At 53.3% G+C, this 18,939-nt stretch overlaps 1 protein-coding gene across 1 annotated transcript in view; it reads left to right on the top strand.

Moving 5' to 3' along the window:
- The first annotated feature begins 977 nt into the window (after positions 1–977).
- The window catches only part of ADGRG1 (adhesion G protein-coupled receptor G1), a 38,678-nt gene continuing 20,716 nt past the window's right edge, over positions 978–18,939 (top strand). Inside the window, exon 1 of the mRNA XM_074968502.1 lies at positions 978–1,048. The gene's annotated coding sequence lies outside the window, so the exon portion shown is untranslated. The remainder of the gene's footprint in view (positions 1,049–18,939) is intronic.

The raw sequence follows: 18,939 nt of genomic DNA, 5'->3' as shown, positions 1-18,939 counted from the left end.
AGGTGTGTGCATGTGTAGGGGTACCTCTGTGTGTGTGTGTGTAGGGGTCTGAGGGTGTGTGTGTGTGTGTAGGGGGTGTAAGGTGTGTGTGCATGTGTAGGGGTGCTTGTGTGTGTGTGTGTAGGGGTGCTTGTGTGTGTGTGTGTAGGGGTCTGAGGGTGTGTGTGTTTGTGTGTGTAGGGGTCTGAGGGTGTGTGTGTGTGTAGGGGGTGTAAGGTGTGTGCATGTGTAGGGGTGCCTCTGTGTGTGTGTAGGGGTCTGAGGGTGCCTCTGTGTGTGTGTGTAGGGGTGTACGGGTGCCAGTTGTGTGTCTGTGTGTAGGGATCTAAGGGTGCCTCTGTGTGTGTAGGGTGTTTTGGTATAAGGGTGCCCGTGTGCGTGTGTCTGTGTGTAGGGGTGTGAGAGTACCTTTGTGTGTGTGATGGTCTCTCCGTGCGGTGGGACCTGCTGAGGGCTCAGGGTGGCTGGGAGGTGGGCAACCAGCCCGCCCCCGGCTGTCCTTCAGACGTGCCAAACCCAGGGGGAAAAACACACACATTGGGCTTGGTTTTGGCTTGTGAGTTGCTTGCTGGCTAGGTTTTGGCTTGTAGCTTGTTGCTTTTTCTATTATCTGTTTGGACTGGCTCCTGGCAAGCCGGGGCCAGGGGAGGCGAGTGTCCCAGGCTGCACGGGGGGCTCCCAGCGCCGGCTTGGTTTGAAAGGGGCTCAGTGGGATGTTTGGAAGACAGCCGGGACGCTTCTCCTCCCGCTGAAAGCTCTGTCCAACCCCCGCCCGGCCGGCTCCCAGGACGGCGCAGGTGAAGCCCCGGACGCCTCCGAGCCGCCCCGGGGCGGAGCCAGGCGGGAACCCGGCCCACGGGCGCGGGGGGCCCGCTGCGGAGGCGTCGGCGCAGCGCCGGAGCCGCCGCCCTGCGCGCCTGGCGCTCCGCGGGGGCTGCAGGCTGCTTCCTCCGCCGGCCGGGCGCGGGACCGCAGTCCCAGCCCTCGCTCGCCGCCGCCGGAGAGCCGCTCCCCGCCGCGCCGCGCCGCTCGCCCCTGCGGAGCGCAGGTACCGGCTCCGCCGCGCCTTCCCTCGCCGTCCGCGGGTCGCCAGCCATCGGGGGGACCCCGGGCTCCAGCGCGGGGCAGGGGGGCTGTTAAGGGGGGCAGCGATCGGGTCGCTAAATAAGGCAGCGCCAGTGCTCCGGGGCTCTTTCCTTGTGCGCTGTTGGGCTAGGCTCTTGCATTTCCCCCCTGGAGCGGTGCGAGCGGTTGCACCGCTCACCTTGGGCGAGGAGGGGCTGGTTAATCCCTTAGGAAGAGGCAGGGATGGGCGTCAGGAATGCGTTTGCCTGGCAGAGGTGGGCAACGCTTGGCAAGGGGCGAGGGACTTTCCCTTTAAATCCCCAGGTGCCCGTCTGTACAATCACTGGCCCTCCCTTGATTTCGGCCAAGGGACCCTGCAACCAGCTGAAGATCTGTGGCTAGTGGACTGAGCCGCCGGCAGGAATCTCTCATTCCGGGGGCTGGCAGGGAAGGGGGGGGGGCTAAAGGGACCCACTTATTTGAGACGTGCCGCTGCAAAACTACTAAAGACGGGGCTTTCGTACCCATGGGTACTCATGTAAAATGGACAGGCTGGGGCCAGGTGTGTCTTTGATCCCTCAGGAAGGCCGTGAGTTTTAAGGCGCACCCAGCTAGGTGGGTGTGCGGGTATTTTTCAGCCTCTTGCTAATGAGGCAGCCTGCAGCGGGGTTTTGGTCAGAAACGTTTCGATGGCTCTGGGACTGGCAGGCTGCTGGTGAGCAACGCCGGAGATCACAGAGGATTCTTCGCTGGGTGTGTCTACTCTGCCCTCGGGGGCGCGCCTGGCTCAGGCTAGCTGCCTGCGTCCAAGCTGGCCCTATCCCCCTTGGTCAGAGTTCCCCGGGCTAGCCTGGAGCTGCAACGTCCACACCGTTCTCTTTAGCACACTAGCTCGAGTAAAGACTGCGTGCTCTGCTTTTCCAGTCAGCAGGAGCTCGACGATAAGGGGGTCAGTCTGGGGGGTAACTTCCTTTGAGGGTTCGTATTAAAAAATCCAGTCCCAGGGTGCATTACGATGTGCTGCAGGCGGCTCAGGTTAGATTGCAACGACAGTTCGGCGTGAGAGTGATTGCGTGTCTTTCCCCCCCGTGTCTGCTGGATCGGTCTGGCCAGCCCCGGGGACTAGGGAGCCCCCCAACTAAGGGTGGGGATGAATTCCATTGCCATTAAACAGCGCATCCTCCAACTGCCCCCCACACCTGCAGCTGCTCCCCACAGCTGAGCGAAAGGATCCTCGAAAACCTTCCCACAGCAGCAGCAGGGGAGGGCTCAGCTGTGTGAACAGCTGTTGGTCGGACCACAAGGCAGGCAGGTATGGATAAGCCCGGCCTGGGGGCTGTGAAGGCTCGTTGGGCTGGGCGGAAGCTTCATTCCAGCTAGGGCTGAGCGATCACTTTATCCACTGATCCAGCCATACAAGGTCTGACTGCAGAGGCTAGTTCAGGGGGTTTTTCAACCTTTTTTCATTTGCAGCCCCCTAAAAATTTTTGAGTGGAGGCACGGACTCCTTTGGAAATCTTAAACCACTGCCCTAGTCCCAGCAACTCAGTCTTGTCCCTTGCCGGAGCCCTTCCATCTCTTGTCCCTGTGACCCTATAGCCGGTTCACCTCCGCAGACATAGTCTTGTGGTGTTGGACCATGTTGAACCGCCTGGCGGTGCCAGCCCTGAAAAGAACTTCACTCTGAGGATTCACTGAACATCTGGGCTCACCCACCCCTGCGTTTTAACAAGGAGGGCTGCATCTGCCCCTGCTAGTACCACCTCAAGTGAGGTCTACCTCAGCCTTCCCTTGCAGAACGCTGACACCCCAGAGAACCCTTGTTGTCCCAAGGGATGCCTAGTGTGGATTTCAGATCATGTCAGCTCACTCCTGGTGGTTCCAGCTAGCAGTTAGGATTTGTCCAGAGCAACAAGTGCATGGATCTGCTGGTTGCTGATCTTCCAGCAGAAGCCACAAGAGACCAGTTAGAATCCTCTGCACTGTCTATGCGGCTCTGATCTGTATCGCTCGCACAAATCAGGCAGTGATGATAAATGTTACATATTTGATCGCCGTCCAAATCTTAATCCAGCAATTTGGAGGGAGGGGAGTGGGCAAAGGGTGGGGAGGGAGGAAATCGGAAAGCGACAGGTTTGTAAACAGCAGCAGTAGTGGTGGGAAAGGAGATCTCTGCTGGTGCTTTAAAGCCGTAACGGTGAGCGCAGTTCCCAAACCTTGAGGTAGCACGGATGTGTTTTTGATGGAGGCAGTTTTCCTAGCTGTGTGATAGCAGCCGTCCCTCTCAGTGAAAGAGCCCAGAGGGCTGATACAGGACTACTGAGTTCTGTTGAGACCACCAAGGGAACTAATTGGTGCCGGTATGGGTGGTGGTTTCATCATGTGGACACCTGCTCACGCGTAACCAGACCGAGACCCACCAACTCGTTTCCCAGCAGCTCCAAAGCAGCTGTTTCACGGCACCAACGTAGATGAAAGGCTCTGCCATCCCCTTTTTGAGGCTGGCATCTTAAAACCATGGTTTGGTGGAGGGAAAGGGTGCAAAAGGCATAACAATGAGAACGGGAAAGTCATGACACACAGTGCTGGAATGAATGCTAGGTTGTGTGTCATGGGAAGTGATGGGGAAAGCCAACTACAAACCCTTTATTTTAGAAGGGCTTACGGCTGTTTGTTAACAATTAACGAATAGGTCATGACCATTCACCACCCCCCTGCTGCACTGCCCAGGACCCGTGCTGACATCTGTGTAGGAGGCTGGTGAAGTGTGCGGGTGACAAAGCACTAACGCAGCCCAAGGAGTCGTCCCCCTGGCACAAGGCAGCCGTAAAGCCGGCCAGAGGAAGATCCCCCCATTGGAGGGGGATCCCACAGAGCCAGTGTAGCAACTCCTCTGCTACACCCATTCCTGGCTGTTGGCATAGGGAGTGTGGCTGGGAATAAGGTGGGTGGACAGAGCTTCTCAGGACCCCGCCGATCCCCAGCTTCCATAACAGGCCCTTGGAGTCGCCGGCAGCCAGTGTAAGCGACAGCAGGCATGAGACTGCTCTGATTGCTGAGGACTGGACCAGCACACAGGCGAGCAGCCCAGGATCAGGGGCCATCTCAAAGCCGTCTTTGCCTCCACCCCATCCCAGTGTGCACTGTCCATACCAGGGCTGAGATTGTGTGCCCAGAAGGTGAAGCCCAGTGGAGCTTGGGGACAAAGCTGGCTTTAAGACACTTCTGTGACCTCAGGATTTGGGGCTATGTCAGGGACTTAAATGACCTTCCAGGATAAACTAGAATACCACTGGGGGTGCTCCAATCCACAGCAGCCTCCCATGGGTGGCTCTGTAGTCCTGAATAGCCCAGAGTCTCACAGGGGATGTGCTAAGGACACATTCCCTCCTGCCTCCACCACGCCTCCCCAGGTCAGGTGGGGGTGCCCTGGTCTGTGAGAGGGGCACTCTGGGGTGGACTGGCAGGGGGTGCAGGTCATGACGGGGTGCACTGGTCTGTGTGAGTGGGGCACTCTGGGGTGGAATAGCAGGGGGTGCAGGTCAGGGTGAATTTTCTCCCTGCCCCTTGTAGCACATTTCCAACCTCTATACATTGCTGGGAATCTGTCCCTGGGTCCCAAGTTGAGATCAGGGCCCATGACTCATTGGAAAAAATCCCTAAGTGGCTTTGGTGACAGACACCCAGCCTCACCTGTTATGGATCCCAAGGGAAAACCAACCCCCCACCCTTCAACAAAATCCCAAGAATGTATGCCAAGCGCTGCCTTTCCCTTTCCAGGGGAGAGCACAAAGGCTTTTGTGAGGTCTGATGCATGGCCCCAGGTTGTGTGACTCACTCCATGCTCCGCGGGACTTGGCAGGTTACCGATTGCGCTTGAGTGTCACATGAGTTTATGCCATCCCCTAGGAATTCTGCATTCATTGAAATGCCACAAACATTCAGTCAGCCGTGATCAGACTACAAAGGAGTCTATAAAGCACAGTGAGGCTGCTTTACCCAGCCCAGGAACATTTCCAAGGTCTCTTTGTACACAATGCTGCCAGCTTTCTCAGGACTTCCAAAGTCACAGACACACATCTTTGGGTCTGATTCTGCATTCCCAATCCCTGCCTTTACCCCTGTATTGTGCCATAGACTTCCATGGCATTTTTCTTGATTGACATGCATTCAACTGAGAGCAGAATCTGCCTCCTCCTCATAAAAAGGTCTGAGACTCCCATGACATTGCCCTGTCTTTGCCACATCTATGACTCCCAGGATCAGAATAACGTGTCTTACGCCTAGCAGGAGGGGAGTGGCAAAAAAGGCCCAGCCAGGAGTCAGCACAGACAGAGGGGTGTAGGGCTTGTTCCATAATGAGTTTCATGCTTCCAAATTGTTGACCTATTCAGGCACTTACAGAGGGATTGTCTGCAGGGATCTGTTGGCATGGTGCTAATACTTAGCATCTCTCCTCCCAAGATCTCAAAGCCCTTTATGTTATCCCTATCTTATACATGACGGTATCTGAGGCACAGAGAGATTGACTTGTTGGGTGGCGTTCAGCAAAACACAATGACCAAGCTGGGAATAAGAAAAGAAGTACTTGTGGCACCTTAGAGACTCTAAGGTGCCACAAGTCCTCCTTTTCTTTTTGCGAATACAGACTAACACGGCTGCTACTCTGAAACCCGTCAAGCTGGGAATAGATCCCAGATTTCTGGACTCCCAGCACTAATCCCTGTACCATCCAGAACCTCTCTCTTTTTTGCTCTTTCCCACATGTTCACTGGCACCCATAGGTGAATGTCACTCCACAGCTATTATAACACTCAGTGGCTGCATTTATCTTGCACCTTGTATCCGGAGAGCCCCAAGCAGCCAACAAAGTGATTACAGTCTGTGTGTGCAGGAAAACATTGAGTACACACTTGTGTGCGTGTCTGGATCACTTTACCCCATCCTGCCGTCCCACCACGTCCCCCTACGGAAATGCACCACTAGAGAGGAGGGCAGCAGTTTAAAAGCATGCAGTGTCACTGTCTGGCACGGTTCATGCCGTGAGTGCCAGCCTCAGGGCCGACACCACAAACTGGTGGTATGTTCTGTAATTAGATTTCACCACCCCAGTAACAAATATGACCTCCTGGATCATGGTAACAGTCTGGCCATGGAATCAGACACAGTCCCCTTGGGCACTGCAGTTTGTCTTGCCAACCAGGCAAGCTGGGCTGTGTGATAAATGGTCACTTACTCAAAAGTCACAAAATATTCACTTTGCTCCCAGTCCCGAGAGACCAGTCACTTAGCCCAGGTCAGTTTGTACCTTAGATCTCACACTAAAGACCATGTCGGTAGCCAAGACTATAGTAAACTAACTAGGAAAAAGAAATGAGTTATTTACAGGTTAAAGCAGACACCATATAAGCACAGGTGAGCTACAGTCTGTGGTTCCAAAAGATGACAGAGGTAGTCATCTGTCCACTGAATGTCTTTTAGGGGTAACCCAGGTTGACCCTGGGGATCTCTGCTTTTGTTTCCTAGCTTCAGCCCAATGAGAGTTCAAACCTCAAAGAGATAACTGTTTCTTCTAATTTGTTAGTCTAAGGTGCCACAAGTACTCCTTTTATTTTTGTTTCTTCTTGTGAGCTTCTCTATATGCCCTTCCCCCAGAGCTCAAACCAATGGGATGAGAGCTCCTGCACGTAACTTCTTCATGGGTGGATGGGGCAATCAACAAAGTTTGTCCTACAATGGAACCATTTAGTCTTGATGGTCCTTCTCGATGGGCAGGGGGAACCACTCTTCCTGTCTAGGTTCGTGAGTTCAGACCAGGCACTTTTACAGTTATAAAGCAAAACTTATTACCTTATAGCACGGGACACAGACATTACAGGAAAGATTAATGCATGCCACAACTTAGTGTTTAATGTTTAGACTCATCTTTACAAATCTAACGCCTACCTTTGTACAATATTTGCTGCAAATATACAACCGTGGTTGCAACAATGATCTATACGGTCATAGGTTATGTCAGTAACGTCACAACGGGTGAGCTGGTCTGGTTTCCACCTATGAATTTGTAAATGCTCAGCTGAAACCTACAGCCTTGGCAAGAGCTGGCACCTGGTTTACCAGCATCATGCATGCATCAGCACTTCACATCTGTCCAGGATACGTGGAAGAGTATTGTAACCCATTGAAATCACAGGAGAATTTTAGGTAGAGAGAAGACACGAGCTGGAATGTGGACAGTCCACCAAGGCAAAGCATCATGGTATCTTTCACAACCATGAGTGACCCCGATGGGGACAGCATCTGCCCCCAATGCTATATTAGGTTCTCATTTCAACACTGAGCGTGAGAGTAGGGTGCCCTCTCAGCTGTGCTGCTCACAGCACCTGGGTTTTCCACTGAAGTCTCCTATTAAGGTGGGTAGCTGGACCCTCCTGTCTTATGAGATCTCTTGACAGCAGCACCCAAGTCTCAAAGCGAAGTGAGGACTGGTCACCTTCTGTTCCCTTTAATGCTATAGTGTTTTATGTCACAGGCATGCCTCTTGGTTCTTTCTCTGCCCTGCTGGTCAGACCATGGGCAGTCTAATCCTGTTGTCCAATTCTGAAAAGATAGCAGGAGAGTAGATGTCCAGCTGAGTGCTATGGTATGTCGAAGCAAGCTGAGCTCAGCAGGACAGGTCCATGTTTGGTGTGTAGGAAGCCAAAGGCAAGGGACATTGAGGGACTGACAATGCTGGTGCAGCCTCTAACCTCAGCGGATGGTTCTCAGAAATAGGATTGCAAAATGACAGGACAGTGTGGTGATCATTGCAAGACGCTGGCTGGCCTTGTGACATTATTTCCAGCTACCCAACTTCAGAGCCATGAGTAAGGCAGCGTCCGGTGGGGAGATGTACCAGTGGGTCAGCTCCCCGGGCCCAGTAGAAATATGCACCAATGTGATTGGTGCTTCCTCTTTAGTATCTTAGCAACATCTTGGCCATGGTCACTGTTGAATCCAACATTCAGCTCCTGACCCTGCAGTGCTGAAAAGGTTTCTACTGCTGCCTCTTAAACGCTTATCTGTTCACGTGGCCACAGCATCGCAGAGACACAGCTTGCATGTGTACTAAGCGTATGGGGTGAGGGGCTATTATTATTATTAGTGTAGCAATTCTGAGAAGATACAAATGTGCTTCCAAACCACACGGCAAGCCCTGCGTATCTGCAGGGAGCAACTTCCTGCTCTGGCTCAGAGAAAAAACACTTCATGAATGAGAAGATGGAAGAGTCAAAGACGGAATAAGTAGGTTGTCCAGGCTTTCCCCAACTACTGTGTACTGCCTATTGAGTATCTAGGGAGGCAACATCACAAACCCTGACAATTAATTAGCGATACATTATTTATATTGTGGGAGAGCTTAGAGACCAGCACCCCATTGTGTAGGTCCTGTACATACACACAGTAAGAGACAGCTCCAGCCCAAAGAGCATACAATCTCAGACCAACGGAGGGTGGCCATATGATCATCCCCATTTCGCAGATGAGCCAGGAACTAGACCCTAGTCTATTGCCTTAACCTAACCTCCGGCAAGCCACAGGATCACTCCTCTGAAATAGCCATCGGTCTGGAAAGCTTGAGGGTGGGTGGCCACCAACCCTTCTCCTTTACAGTCCATTTATAGCTCTTGCAGAAGCTACAGGACCTTTCCGGTTCATTGAGCAAAATGCTGGAAGTTCCACATTCAAAGCAGGAGCAACCAGCGTTGCATTTTTAGCCAACCCAGCTAGAACACTTTAGAAAACGAGCAGTCTAAACCTTCAGCCCCCAGACAATATCTCTTACCACATATCTTCCTGAAAAGCCACAAATGTCGATAACCGTCTGTGCCGATAGTTCCCTCTTCCACTGTTCGCAGCTCACAAGGTGAGGTTAGCGCTCTGTTATTTCCTCACCCCGCTTTCTCATTCCGAGTCAGCTAATTTAGTGGCCCGAGCCAGCTCCCAGCAAAGTCAGAGGGGGTCTTCCCATTGACTGTAATGAGTTCAGCCCTCTGTGCAGCCATGTCTGTTCTTTTTTTCCTTTTCAGTAGAAGTCAGACTGTAGGACTGAGAGGTTCAGTTTGTATACCATTACCCATGATGCATCATGCTTGAGGTTTCTCTGAAGCCAATATTAGTGATATGGGGTATTTAATAAAAGACAGAGCTGGCTGAAGACTGAGAAAATGTTTGGCAAATCTTAGTTTCCATTCAGCTCAGCTGTAGGCAAATCCTTTAGTGATGGCAAATACACAATGCTTCGAAACCGGTCTGCATGATTCAGATGAATGAGTGTGCATTCACCCACTTGCAACTCAGACGGCCCGTTCTGCAGCTCGAATGCCAACATTATGAATAATGCGTGAGCTGCCATTTGTTCATTAGGGATGTTTTTGAGTTGTTTGCACATCCCAACCAGCTCTTAAAAGGAGAGGCAAAAATTCAGTAAGCAAAATCAGCAAAGAAAATTTGACCTGCTCTACTAGAGTGTTTTTATCTCAGACAAGAAGAAGCAATAGCGGGACTTGCCTCTCCCTTATTTACAGGGTAAGCTGGGCTCTCAGAGGGCTTCAAAGTCGAGTGAATGTATCTCCCCAGCCCTCTAATGGGGGCAGGTCAGCAGATATTATCCCCATTTTACAGATAGGGAAATTGAGGCAAAGAATGTTGACATTTTTCCAAAAGCAGGGAACAGAACCCAGGTCTTCTCACTACCAGTCATGCACTTAAGATATAAGACCATCCGTCTCCTTCGTAAGGAAAAAAGATCAAATAGCAAGTAAAACACAGCTTCCAACAAAATCGCTAACCCCAAGCATTTAAACAGTATGAGATTTTTTTAAAATGCTGCATTCTTTTTATTTGCCTCCCGGTTTTTGAGCCTTTTGCATTCATGTTTCTGAGCTTTTCTCCGTCACCACCAGGGCTCAACACTTACATTCTATGTAGTCTCATGTAGTAAGCCTTACTCCAGGAGCTGGGGCTTTAAGAAAATTCCTTAGTATCACAAGTCTCATGATACCAATCATGACAGCTGGTAACATGGTGCCAACGTCCTGCTAACTGTTGTGTGCCCAGCTCTTGGGTGTAAGTCCAATTTCACTGACACCAGTTTTATATTCTGTTGGCTCCTATTCTCATTCCGGATTTATACTGGAATTAGTGAAGTCAGAATCAGGCCCACTTTGTTTCTGGTAGCTGGCACCTTGCATTTGCTGCAGCTAGCTTTAGGCTGGAGCTTTACAGAGAACCAGCCATCTAGGACCCTTCCTCATGCTGAGTAGTCCCATTCTGCATACCGATTTCAGGTACCCCATGCAAAAGGCTGTATATTTAGAGTCAAAGTGGGCTCAGGGTGATGCACAGACCCTGGGCTGGATGTCTCTTGGTGAGAGTTAGGGGGCAGAATCAGGAGCCTTGCACAAGTGACATCTGCCTCCGCCTGACCCCAGGATCCTACCCCATTACACGGCTGCTTTTGCAGCGCAGGGCTTCTGCCATCGGGGCAGGAAGGGAGGTGCTCCATCTGAGTCTGCATCCCCTCTGATTACTTAATGCCCCTGAGATCCATCTGTACTCTGTTTGTGACTAAGCAGGAACTTTTATGTGCTATTGTTCTCCATCCAGCCCATTGAAGTAACTGAATAGCAGGCCTTGAGGTGGGTTCTAAATATACCACAAGGCTCGTTCCTAGCTGCAGCCTGGGGGAGATAAGGCTGTTTGTGCTGCCAGGGAGGAGGAGGAAGAGGCTGCGGGTTGGTGTCTCAGGATACAAGGATACAGAAAACGGCCCAGTTTGGCCTTGCGGAGCCTGTGGGGAGGAAGGATCTGCCTGGCCCTGGGAGATAGTGATGGGCTTGGGTGGGTTGTCAGATCTCAGGCTGATTAGAGGCTGGGCGTCTGTGGTGAATTTCTAAGAACAAAAAAGCTCCAAGGAGAGGGGAGTGCCAACGGTCTGGTGTTCCCATGCGAGAACGCACAGCCCACCATCTGCCTAATGTCTGTCTAGCTAATGCCGGCCTGTGCATGCAGCTGGTGCATCGGGGCCTTGTGACTACACTGAACCAAAGGGAGAGCCCAGCCCAGGCCGAGGGAGAGCCTGGCACAGGGGGGCCAGGCTCAGGGGCAGCAGGGGCCAGACAACCTTAAGCCTGGTCTCCACGAGCAAACCTCGGGCCTGCGGTAAACCTCCCCCACGCCCCACCAGGCTCAGAGGCCGGAGCCTTGGCAAGACACCTGAGCTGTCTGCTGCTCTCGGCAGAGCTCTGTGAGGCCCAATGCTGGGCCTGCTTTTTGCTAGCACGGATACGTCATCCGAGAGCAGCAACCCCCCCCCCCCCCCGACAACTCTAGGGCACAGCGAGGGGCGAGTCAGACCTGGGGAGCCGCGAGCTGGGGCACAGCCCAGTCCTAGGACAGCAGCCAGGCCTGTTATTAATCTGTATTCCCATAGTGCCTAGGAGTCAGGGCCCAGCACCTGTCGAGCAGCGAGGGAAGAGCCTAGCCCTAGAGAGCAGCAAGGGCGGGGGGAAGGAGAGCCCAACGCCAGCCAGCTGTGGACAGCAGCGATATGAGAAGAGCTCAGCAGCTGCCTGACAGCCTGAGAGAGCTGCTGGGGGATGACTCACCGTCCCACAAAATGTGGGACGGTTTTCTGTGTTTGCTGATGTCCCCTGGGTTCTGGGCTGAGGGCTGTCACCACCGCTGTGATGCTCAGCGCCTCTCCTCTGCTGTTCCACATGCCTGCCCTGGTCCCCTATTGCCCTGCACACCATGTCCTCCTTTGCAAAGGGGCTGTGAATCACTTCCATTCCCACCTGGGAGCCTTTTGGAGCCCTGTTGTGTTGGCATGAGCAATTGCACGAGGTGCAGGGTGATGCCCTAGCCTGCTGAGATGTGCGGCGGCACCATCTGGGACTCCCCTGGGTCAGAGGGATCCCAGCCCTGTTTCAGAGGCCTACACTCCAGCCAAGCAAGCAAAATCTTGGTGCCTCTGTCCCCTCTGAGCTTTCAGGCTCTCCCTGGTACGGAAGCCCAGAGCCACCCCACAAAAGCCCAGCACTATCTGTTCTTGGGGAGCCCTGCAGGTCAGCATCCAGGTGGCCTGAGAGGTGCTGCTGGGTGAGCAGCACCCTGTGGACCTGATTCGTCATTGCCCCGGGGGCCCCTTTGTGCCAAGGGGCTGCTGGGCAGGCCCAAGGACCCCCCTTGCACAGAGCCCCTCAAGGTTCACGGAGGTGTGGGCAGGGAGAGGGATGGTCAGGCCATTGCCATGCCTAGCATGTCTGCACCCATCCAAAGCCCCATGGAGCAGGGCCAAACCAGCCCCTGGACAGAGGAGGTGCAAGCACAGGATGGCTCTGCCCCGGGTATGGAACAGCCCCTGGAGAGAAACTGGGCTAGGAGAGAATGTATGACACAGAGGGCAAGAGAGCGGAAGCAGAGGAGAGCCAGCCAGTCCATTTCTTTGGAAAGCGGAGGTGGGATTTGCAAGCCCAGCCGCCAAGAGCCAGGCATTCAGGGGGCTGCCAATCCAGAGCTGTTCCCACAATGCCCAAGCCTTGTCACAGGGCAGCCTTGGCACCCCTACTGCTGGTGTCAGCAGCCTTTCAATTTCAGTACCTAGAGCCCCAGCCCAGCATGCATGGTAGAGAGTGCACCGCCCCCTCCGTGCAGAGATGTCATGCCCCATCTCCAGTAGGTATGAGGGGAACAAAGCGCAGCCCCCTGCATTGGCTCAGTGGGCCAAGACCCCTGCTGGGATCTGGCACCAAGCAGCTGCCGCAGTGACAAATGGCCCCGTGCAGAAGCAGGGAGTCTGCTTATTTCCTTGAGTGCGCGTCACAGGGGCCTGTATCTGCCTTCCCGGGGGTTTTACGTTTTGGCCATTGTTCAGAGCAAGAAACTCTGTTCTGGGTGTCGCGCTGCTTCTGGGCAGGGAGTGCAGCCCTCGCGGAGGGAAATACCAGCTGCCCCATGGGGAATTTAGCTTTCAGTCAAATATTCTGTAATTAACATTTGTAGATAAGTCAATAAAACCTCAACCGACCAATGACACATTTCCTAGGGGGTGGCAGGGGGCCAGGTGAACGCAGTGTTGGATGAAGCCAAACCCCCTGACAACCCCATCCAGGATTGGGATCCCGCTGCAAGGTATCCTGCTAGGACATAACTACATCAATACAGGCCAGCCGTGGACACACACCCCGGCAATGCACCATCAGCCTGTCCCAGCGCAACCGTCTGCTGGTCTCCAATCCAAAATGCAGAGATGGGCTTGACTGACCCACGCACGAGAGCTTGGATTGTCCTGCTGGTACACTGGCTTTAGTGTGAAGCAGGAGAAAGTCAGGCTCCACCTGCATGGGGACTGGAGGTCTCCTTGTGAAGAAAAAGGCCCTGAGGAACCAGAGAGAAGTGCCAACCTAGGGAGTGGAACACAGGGTGAGAGCCTCCTCTGAGAGCACCAAAGGTCTGGCTGCCCCTCCCTGCAGCACCTCTATTCCAGGATGACCAGTTCTGGCAGGATGCAGGCTGCCTCCGAAAACACCGTGGTGTATCCTTCCCCATCTGTCTTGTGACTATGGGCCTGCGTGGGAAAAGCTCCCCAGGGAAAGCAAAGCAACACAAATCCACCGCTGTCTTGCCACTGCCCTGGAACAAGATCCATTTCCCACCCAGTCCCATGTGGTGGTTTTTCAGTCATCCGGCAGAGGTGAGCGGAGTCCAGGTGGCAGAAGAGAAGGGTTTGGAGACGGCATGAAGGACTCAGTCTGTGCTCACAGGGCAAAGAGTGCGAACCTGGAGCACCCCTGTAAGTAGTTACTTAAATAAGGAATGAATGTAGTTTAAAAAGAAAGGAGCCCTCTCTGGATATGAGCGAGCATGAAGTACACGAAACAAGGAAAAGCTAAAGGTCAACGCCTGTGTCCCCGGTGAATCAGATTTGATTGGTGCCTCAAAAAAGGAGAGGAGACTGGGGTGGCAAAGGCACCCTCAGGGGAAATGCACCCCGTTCCCAGGGACTGAAAGCCACCTGTGCTTCCCACAGAGAATCTCCACTTGGGGCAGCACCAGAGCTCAGCATGCATATTCTCCAGGTTTTATTTATTATACAGAGCTGAGGGCTGCCCTGTGCTCTTCAGCCTGGCACCGACCGGCAGGGGAGCCCAGCCCTGCCCTTTGCTCATCATTCTGGCAGGGAGCGAGGGCTAGGAGCTGCCAAGCAGGGGCTAATGTCAGGCCCTGCCTTCAAGCAGCTTTGTCCTGGAGCACAGCTTGGCAGTGCCTTGTGTACCCTCTGCCCCCCTCCAACAAACAACCCCATCCTGACCATTCTGGAGTCAGCCCAGTGGGCTTCGGAGGGGATCACCCGGATCTCTGCTGACATACGGGGCCTCGAGGGGCGGGGAAGAGAAGCTGTGAAATGGACGGGTCTCTGAGCCACAGCTCATTGTTGGGGCATTGCACTGCAGAACAACATCGCACCCACCACAGGGTGTGCTTCAGAGCCAGCCTCCCCATGCTTCACACCCAGGCCACAACGCCAGCAAGGACCAGAAATCACCAGTTTGCTGAGGCCTGGGATGTGGCTACAAACTACAACACTCCCAGCCCTGCTGCAGAGCTTGAACTGCTTGAGTCCAAACCACATAGACATACAAAGCACCAGCCATGCACTAAGGGCCACTTGTGGTTACCTCCCCGCAGCTGGGGCCCTGCCCATCCTTAGTTACACCTCACAGCCCTCACTAATTACCATCTGTAGCAAACTGTGTAATCTGCACCTTCAAGAGGAGGAAAGAGAGGACAATGAGTCCCATAACTGCTCTGCGTAGTCACCAACCACCCCCTTCACAAAGCCAAGCGCCGGAGCCTGGAAGTCCTGGATCGACCAGGAAACCAAATCTCCTGGATACCACTGCCAGGGCTGAGCATATCGTGACAGCACTCCTGTAACACCGCCACAGCACCTCCTGCTGGTTACCTTGGGAATTAGCTCATCCCAGCCTCGGAGCTCCTCCTGCTGGCCAGTGTTTCCCTACCGGTACCTGCTTCCTTTCCTTCTCCACCACCGTAGTTCAGGTCCCGCATCCCGCCCGGCCCGCGATGCCCCTTCTCTTGGGTACTCCCCTGCAGCAGTGCCCCCACACTCAGGGTCCTCCCCTCCCTGGGGAACCCCTATCCCCTAAGACCACCTCATCTCAGTGACCCACTGCCAGTCTTCATCTAGCCCCTTCCCTCAGGGGCAAACTGCGGTCTGAAGTGGTCACTCATCATCAGCCAGGGGGTTGGACCTGCTGCCTCTTCCTCCCCTGGCTGCTTCCCCACAGCCCGAGGACCTCCTCCAGCCCTGACAGCAAGGCCTCTGCCTGGGGGCTTGCCAGGCTGGAGCTTCCCCAGCTCCTCCTGCGCTTCCCCAGCACTGTGCTGGCTAAAGTATCTTTTTCTCCTTCAGACAGCCAGGTCCATCTCCCTCCGCAACTGGAGAGAGAGAGACTGCCTGCCTTCTGGCCCTGCAGCCCTTTTATAGGGCCCAGCCTTTTCTGATTGGCTCTCCGTCCCAGCCCTCTCCAAGGGCTGACTTTAAACTCTTTCAGGGCTGGAGCGGGGTGACTGTCCTGCTACAGCTCCCCACTCCTGGATAACATCATGCATCTCTGGCTATAGCTGATTCCCTTGCAAAGAATCATAGATATGAAGATTCCAGAGTAGCAGCCGTGTTAGTCTGTATTCGCAAAAAGAAAAGGAGGACTTGTGGCACCTTAGAGACTAACCAATTTATTTGAGCATAAGCTTTCATGAGCTACAGCTCACTTCATATGAAGGGCAGGCAGGGACCTTGAGTGGTTCTCAAGTTCAGCTCCCTGCACTGAGGCAGAACCAAGTCGTGAGGTCTTGCAACACACAGCTTTATGGGAAAGCAATGTCAGCACAGCCCGGGTTCAAGAGAGGGTGGGAAACCGCAGCCCCCACTCTGGCTTCTTTTCCCAACATGGCTTCATTCGGTGAGCAGCACAAGTGCCTCAGAAACAGGCCAGGATGAAGCTGATACAGGGTGCACCAGCGTGTGGAGAAAGGGGAAATGGTGACCGTGCATCCAGGCTGTATCCCTCCCCAGCTTCAGGGTGTGCTGCCTGACACCTGGGCGCTGCAGTGACCCCTGAGAGGGCAGCGTGTGAGGGCTCCTGGCTCGATGCATTTCCTGAGAGCAGAAACAGCGGCGAGGAAAATACCTGGGGCAGCGAATGGCGCGCCGGGGAGACCTGCAGTCAGGTCTAGAACTCGCCAGGCTCCTAGCAAGAAATCAGCTCTGGGGCTGGAGACCAGAGAAGAGGAACGAAACAGACAAGAGGCTGGGGCCCTGACAGCCAGCTGCGCCACGCCAAGGGCCACGTAAGGGGTGGTTTTCAAAAGCCCACAGACTTGGCCTGACTCTGCTCCCGCTGAAGCCAATGGTCAGACTCCCATTGACTCCAGAAACAACTCTAAGAGAAAGGGTGAGGGTGGTGTTGAATCTTTAGCAAAATCTTCCTTTCTCCCAAACGTTAATTAGTCATTAGAATTAAATAGGCCTCAACAACTACAAAGCATTTTAAACTGCCTAACTACAACTTCTGGCCCCTTAACTTTCAGCCTCTTGTGTCATCATTTTACTAGTTTTCCAGCCACCATAGGCCACGTCTACTGTCATAACCATACAGCTAAGGGTAACCTAGAATTCCTCCTTACCTGTAAGGAGTTAAGAAGCTCAGATAACCTGGTTGGCACCTGACCAAAAGGACCAATGGGGAAAGAAGATACTTTCAAATCTGGGGGAAGGCTTTGTTTGTGCTCTTTGTTTTGTGTTCTCTGGGGAAGCAGAGAAGCATCAGGTCAGAAAACTCCTTCTAAAATCATGCTAAAATGAATCTCAATATTGCAAAAAGAGTAAGTAAATAAAGCAAGGTGCGTTAGATTATCTTTTGTTTTTAGCTTGTGAATTTTCCCTGTGCTAAGAGGGAGGTTTATCCCTGTTTTTTGTAACTTTAAAGTTTTGCTTAGAGGGGAATCCTCTGTGTTTTGAATCTGATTACCCTGTAAAGTTACCTTCCATCCTGATTTTACAGAGGTGCTTCTTTTACTTTTTTTTCTTTATTATAAAGTTCTGTTTTTAAGAATCTGATTGGGGTTTTTAGTGTCCTAAGAACCCAAAGGTCTGGTCTGTGTTCATCTGGTTTACCTATTTGGTTGGTAGATTATTCTCAAGCCTCCCCAGGAAAGGGGGTGAAGGGGTTTGGGGGTATATTTTAGGGAAACAGGAACTCCAAGTGGTCCTTTTCCTGAATCTTTGTCTAACTCACTTGGTGGTGGCAGCAGTACCCATCCAAGGACAAGGAAGGATTTGTGCCTTGGGGAAGTTTTAACCGAAGCTGGTAGAAATAAGCTTAGGGGGTCTTTCACGCGGGTCCCCACATCTGTACCCTAGAGTTCACAGTGGGAAGGGAACCCTGACATCTACCCTGGGGGAAATTTTGCACTTTTCCCTCGTTGCTAGAACCAGTCTGTCTGCACTAGATGTTAGCAATTTTGGGAGTCCTAGTGTAAATGACCACCCAGGAGACAGGATGAAAGACTGTGGGTATGTCTACATAGCAAAGAAAAACTCGCAGCTGGCCCGTGCCAGCCAACTCGGGATTGCGGGGCTCCGACTGCAGGACTGTGTCACTGCTGTGTAGATTTCTAGGCTCGAGCTGGAGCCTGAGCTATGGGATCCTCCCACCCTGCAGGGTCCTGGAGCCAGGGCTCCAGCAAAGAAACAGCCCCCCAGCCTGAGCCCCGCAAGCCTGAGTCTGCTGGCCCAGCCCAGCTGGGGGGGTTTCACTGCTGTGTAGGCCTACCCGGACAGGCAAACATATATCACCCAGGGAGGGAGAGGGAAATTGAGAGAGAGAAGATAGAGGGATGGGCTGATTATTAGGTGAGAGGGCTGGATCGGGTCCGGAGATGTAGAGTCGATGGAAAGGAGTGAAGACTGGGCGTAGGCTGGAAGGGAGGATGTGAGAGAAGAGGAGGACAGAGAAGATTGACAAAGGGGGACGCAGAAAGAAGGAGGGAATGTGAGAGGAATGGAGAGAAGGAAATGGGCTTAATTCAGAGTGGAACAGAGCCTCCCCCAGGAGGCGGGCAGGCCAGCATTCCCTCATCAGACGCTACTTCAGAGCAGCTGTCAGGCCCTGTTGTCTCATTCCCTGGCCTGTCTGCCAGCTCCTTGGCTCACATGGTGCCAGACAGCATTGGGCAAAGCGAAGCTCACGCTGCGAGCCAGAGTTTCCGAAGAGCAGCTGCGCAGGGGCTCCAGTCACTTTGCTCTGCCGTGCTGATCAATACCCTAGTTTGTGGTGTGGTTAGACAATGAAACTGCTCTAAAAATGAACACGCAGGGCCGTGCAGCCTGGAGGTGGGACTGTGGCTGCTGCAGGTGGAGGTAGCATACAGGCAGGAAGCACCCACTCTGGCCTTCAAGCTAAGAGTGCTGGCCCATTGATGTAGCTGGGCTGGTGTAAGGAGGCATGTGGCACTGTTGGCACCTCCTGCTCGCATCTGAAGCTGTGAAGACCACTCCTCCTAGCACTGCATACTACCATCCCCTGGCGCGCTGTTTGCATAGCAGCTGTGACAGATAGGGCTCATAAACTAAGCTTGATCTGTGTTTGCATTGGAAACCTCCAGCCTCAGTTCTCACAGTGGGTTCTTCTGATCTTATTCAAATTGGGAACAGAACCACGAGCTGTGCAGTTGGCCACGCTAGCAAAAACAGGGGCTGCTGAGCTGTCTGTCCCTGAAGCTGAAGTCACTAAGGGATGGCCAAGA

Source organism: Natator depressus, chromosome 12 (genome assembly GCF_965152275.1).
Source record: "Natator depressus isolate rNatDep1 chromosome 12, rNatDep2.hap1, whole genome shotgun sequence".
Taxonomy (NCBI): domain Eukaryota; kingdom Metazoa; phylum Chordata; order Testudines; family Cheloniidae; genus Natator; species Natator depressus.
This window is presented reverse-complemented; position numbering and strand designations above follow the sequence as displayed.